We start from the raw sequence: 5,677 nt of genomic DNA, 5'->3' as shown, positions 1-5,677 counted from the left end.
AAAAAAAAAAATGCTTTAAGGAATAAAGTCTTTTAAAAAAAAATAGCAATAGTCATTGAGTGCCTACAATATACCATGTTGTTGTTAGTTGCATCAAGTCGATTCAGACTCACAGTAACACCGTGTGTGCAGAGTAGAACTGCTCCACAGGGTTTTCAAGGCTATGATTTTTCAGAAGCAAATCTCTGGGCCTATCTTCCAAGACATCTCTGGATGAGTTTGAACTGCCAACTTTTCGTCTACTAGTTGAGCACTCAAGCATTTTCGTCACCCAGGGACTCCCAGTATACCATGTGTTGTTGTTTTTAGGTGTCGTCGAGTCAGTTCCAACTTATAGTGAACCTATATACAGCAGAACAAAATACTGCCTTGTCCTGCACCATCCTCACAATCTTTGCTACACTTGAGCCCATTGTTGCAGCCACTGTGTCAGTCCATCTTGTTGAGGGTCTTCCTCTTTCTCGTTGACTTCTAATTTAGCAAGCATGACGTCCTTCTCCAGGGACTTGTCCCTCCTGATAACATGTCCAAAGTACTTGAGACAAAGTCTTGCCATCCTTGCTTCTAAGGAGTATTCTGGCTATACTTCTTCCAAGGCAGATTTGTTTGTTCTTCTGTCAGTTCATGGTATATTCAATATTCTTTAGCAACAACATAATTCAAAGACATCAATTATTCTTTGGTCTTCCTTATTCATTGTCCAAATTTCACATGCATATGAGACAACTGAAAATACCATGGCTTGTGTTGGGTGCACCTTAGTCTGCAGAGTGACATCTTTTTAACACTTTAAAGAAGTCTTTTACAGCAGATTTGCCCAATGCAATACATCATTTGATTTCCTGATTGCTGCTCCCATGGGTGTTGCTTGTGAATCCAAGTAAAATTAAAGCTTTGACAACTTCAATATGTTCTCTGTTTATCATGGTGTTGCTTATTGGTCCAGTTGTGAGGATTTCTGTTTTCTTTATGTTGAGGTGCAATCCATACAGAAGGCTATAGTTTTTATCTTCATCAGTAAGTACTTCAAGTACTCTTGACTTCCAGCAACAAGGTTGTATCATCTGCATATCACAGGTTGCTGATATGTCTTCCTCCAATCTTGATGCCATGTTCTTCTCCATATAGTCTGGCTTCTCAAATTATTTGTTTACCATACAGATTGAATAAGTATGGTGAAAGGATACAACCCTGACGCACACCTTTTCTGATTTTAAACCACGCAGTATTCCCTTGTTCTGTTCAAATGACTGCCTTTTGATCTATGTACAGGTTCCTCATGAGCACAATTAAGTGTTCTGGAATTCCCATTTTTCACAATGTTATACATAATTTGTTATAATCCACACAGTCTAATGCCTCTGCAAAGTAATAAAACACAGGTAAACATCTTTCTGATATTCTCTGCTTTCAGTCAAGATCCATTTGACATCAGCAATGATATTTCTCATCCCACATTCTCTCCTGAATACTGATTGTATTTCTGGCAGTTCCTTTTTGATGTACTTCTGCAACTATTTTTGAATTATCTTTAGCAAAATTTTACTTTCCTGTGATATTAATGATATCATTTCATAATTTCCACATTTAGTTATATCACCTGTCTTTGGAATAGGCACAGATATGGATCTCTTCCAGTCAGTTGGCCAGGTAGCTGTCTTCCAAATTTCTTGGCATAGATGAATGAGTACTTCCAGCGCCGCATCCATTTGTTGAAACATCTCAATTCGTATTCTGTCAATTCCTGGAGCCTGGTTTCTTGATAATGCCCTCAGTGCAGCTTGGACTTCTTCCTTCAGTACCATCAGTTCTTGATCATATGCTACCTCCTGAAATGGTTGAACATCAACCGATTCTTTTTGGTACAGTGACTCTGTATTCCCTCCATCTTCTTTTGATGTTTCCTGTGTCATTTAGTATTTTCCCCATACAATCCTTCAATATTTCAACTCGAGGCTTGAATTTTTTCTTCATTTCTTTCAACTTGAGAAATGTGTATTCTTCCCTTTTAGTTTTCTAACTCCAGATCTTTGCATATTTCATTATAATACTTTAATTTTTCTTCTGGAGCTGCCCTTTGAAATCTTCTGTTCAGCTCTTTTACTTCATCATTTCTTCCATTATTTAGCTAATCTTTCTTTCCAGTCTTTTTAGTGTCCTTTTTCTTTCTTCACGTATGATGTCCTTGATGTCATTCCACAGCTTGTCTGGTCTTCAGTCATTAGTGTTCAATGGCTCAAATTTATCCTTGAGATGGTCTCCAAATTCAGGTGGGATATACTCAAGGTTGTATTTTGGCACTTATGGACTTGTTTTAATTTTCTTCAGCTTTAACTTGAAGTTGCATATGGTCTGTGTCTCAGTCTTCTAGTGCTGCTCTAACAGAAATCCCACAAGTGGATGGATTTAGCAAAGAGAAGTTTATTCTCTCACAGTCCAGTAAGCTGCAAGTCCAAATTCAAGGCATCAGTTCCAAGGGAACACTTTCTCTGTTGGCTCTGGAGGAAGGGCCATGTCATCAATCTTCCTTTGGTCTGGGAGCTACTCTGCGCAGGAACCTCAGGTCCAAAGGACGCGCTCTGCTCCAGGCACTGCTTTCTTGGTGGTATGAGGTTCCCATGTGTCTCTGCTCGCTTCTTTCTTTTATATCGCAAAAGAGATTGCATTAAGACACTAATCTTGTCAACCTCATCAGTATAACCTCATCACAGTGATAGAATTTATAACACATGAGGAGATCACATATAATCTTATCATAGTGGTAGAGTTTACAGCACATAAGGAAATCACATCAGATAACACAATCATACAATACTGGGAATCATGACCTAGCCAAGTTGCTACCCACATTTTTTGGGGGACACAATTCAATCCATGACAGTCTGTATCACAGTCAGCCCCTGGTCTTATTCTGACTGATGATATTGAGCTTCTCCATTGTCTTTTTCCGCAGATGCAGTCAATTTGATACCTGTGTATTCCATCAGGCGAGGTCCACATGTGTAAGACTGTTCTATAGCCCCTCACAATATAGAGTTGGAGGTGGCATTTATGTTTAAATGCACAAAACACTTATACATATATTTACACTAAAATAAGGCAATATTGACAAGTGCTTAATAAAATGTCCTCTTCCACCAAGATCCCACATAAATGTGCGCACATACATGTTGGTTTTCATTATCTGAATTTCTTGTCATATCCATGTTCTGCTTTTCTCTTTTTTATCGTTGTAAAAATATTTATAACATATCATTTGTCAGTTCAACATTTTTCATGTGTACAATTCAGTGACACCAATTATATCCACCATGTGCAACCATCACCAATATCCATTGCCAGATTTTCCATCACCATAAACAGAAGCTCAGTGCCCCCTAAACAATGCATGTTCTACTTTAGAAAACAAAAAATTAAAGGAGTAAAAAGACAAGTTAATTGAATCTAAATTTTCTGTTGTCTTTCAGTTGCTATTGCTGAGTTCAATATAAAAAAAATCTTTATTAGTAATTTCCTTTAATTTTCACCAATGACTATCAAGAAAACAGAACTTTATATTTCCCTTTATTGCACATTTGTTCACTTGAGTCTATATAGATCTTTATGAGCTGCTATTACGTGTAAGGCCTTATATCAGGCACTTAGGAAGGTTCAAGGATGATTTAAACAAATAGCATGATATTTACAAACACCATGCTCTGAGGTTATCCAACCGTTTGCCATCAAGTCATTTCTGACTCATGGCGACCTCATTGTGTCAGAGTAGAACTGTGCTCCATAAGGTTTTCAATGGCTGATTTTTCATAATGAGACCACCAGGCCTTTCTTTCAAGGCACTTCTGGGTGGACTTGAACCTCCAACCTTTTGGTTAGCAGCCAAGTACATTAACAATTTGCACCACCCAGGGACTCTTATCCAACAGAAGAAACGATTATATTTAGTTGGGGTGCTATCAGGCCATTCTCTCTGCCTGCCTTTGATAGAACGCAGATGCAGTATGGCATCTAGGTAATCCCACCCTACAACATGTCAGCATATGACTATAGAGATTTATACCACCAAAATAGCAGCAGGAACTCTAAGATATCATGCAACACCCTGGCTCTCATCTTACAATCATCTAGGGAAATCAGGCTTGAGTATGCAGTAGGTTAAATAAGTCAAGACAACAATGGAAGAGGTGTCCTGGGAGCGCTGGTAAAGAAACGTTCCCTTTGGGAGCTGGAGGAGGTAGAGATGGCTGTAGGCTGACACAGGCAGGGGGAGCCTTTTTTCATTACAAACCAGATCCTCAGGTTACCCAGACATTGCTTCCTTAACAGGCTCAGGACTGCTGAGGTTTAGTTTTCATTTTTCCCCCAGTGCGATTCTCCCGACACTTATTACAAGTCAAGTAGCAGTATATATCACTGTCCTCGAGGAGGAATATTCTCTCATTTTGGCTGTCATGTCAGAGAGAAGCCCAGGGAAAGAGCCTGTTTATTTATGGTGTAAATTTCCTCTCCTATTCCCACTGTCCAAGTCAGTAAAGAGCGTGTTCAGGGACCTTGAAAGGGCTGGATACAGCTGGTGAAGGAGACAGGGTTTTTTGGACAAGCAGTCGACTACCTAGCAATTAAATTCTAAATCCATCATTTAATTATTAGCTCAGAAGAACACTGAAAATGAGCATCACTACTGCATTTACATATTTAATCGGATTAGACCACTGACTTTCAGATCCTGGCAATTAACTGGTCTCCATGTCCCTTTTTCAATACCTAAATGATTAATCTCTTATATTTGGGTGGCTGTGTTCACTCCTTAGTATTTTATGTTGAAATATTAATTGTTATATTTCAGCATTGTAATACGGGCAGGCTATTGCAAACAAACTTACCCTTACCTCTTGCTGTCCTAAATTACAATGACTTCATCAGGAAGCTGCATAAGATTCTAGCTAATGAGATATGTATTTATAATTACACTCTATTCTCCTTTTAAAAATGAAATTAATTTAGTGAAATTAAATGAACCTGCTGCCTTTATATTTATTTAAGGTCAATAAAGAGGGTATTCTTCCAATGGAACATAATTTTTGGTTATCTATTGAACCAGATTGAGGGCAGTGGTAGTTCAGTGGTAGAACTCTTGCCTTCTATGCAGGAGACCCGGGTTTGATTCCTGGCCAATGCACCTCATGTACAGCCACCACCTATCTATCAGCAGAGGCTTACATGTTGCTATGTTGCTGAACAGGTTTCAATAGAGCTTCCAGACTAAAATCAGCTATTAATAAAGGCCTGGCATTCTACTTCCAAAAATCAGCTAGTGATAACCCTGTGGATGATAGTGGTCTGATCCACAACTGATCATAGGGATGGTGTAGGACCAGTAGTGGTTCCATTGTCCATGTCCCTGAGTCAGGAGCTGACTTCAAGGCAGCTAATGACAAACGAGCATTTCCTACAACCCTCAGATGAAGTTCTATATTTCCAGGTACTATTTAAAAAGAGCTACAAGTTTAAATATGTACTGGCCAAAAACGGGCTTACTTGTGCTTACTTACTCATCTGTAGTGCACAATTTCACCTGTTTTTCACCACATCATCAAAGATACGGTGAAACCCACGTGAAACCGTGCACTACAGATTAGTAAGTAGTAAGCCCGTACATACTTTGCTTATTGGGTAATCT

At 38.9% G+C, this 5,677-nt stretch overlaps 1 non-coding gene across 1 annotated transcript; it reads left to right on the top strand.

Moving 5' to 3' along the window:
* Nucleotides 1–5,105: 5,105 nt before the first annotated feature.
* TRNAR-UCU (transfer RNA arginine (anticodon UCU)) lies at nt 5,106–5,176 on the top strand. Its single transcript has one exon. It is a non-coding gene; the product is annotated as a tRNA-Arg (tRNA).
* Nucleotides 5,177–5,677: the final 501 nt, after the last annotated feature.

The sequence above is a fragment of the Trichechus manatus genome, unplaced genomic scaffold (genome assembly GCF_000243295.1).
Source record: "Trichechus manatus latirostris isolate Lorelei unplaced genomic scaffold, TriManLat1.0 scaffold00006, whole genome shotgun sequence".
Classification (NCBI taxonomy): domain Eukaryota; kingdom Metazoa; phylum Chordata; class Mammalia; order Sirenia; family Trichechidae; genus Trichechus; species Trichechus manatus.
Note: the sequence above shows the minus strand (reverse complement) of the source record. Positions and strands in the feature narration are given on the sequence as shown.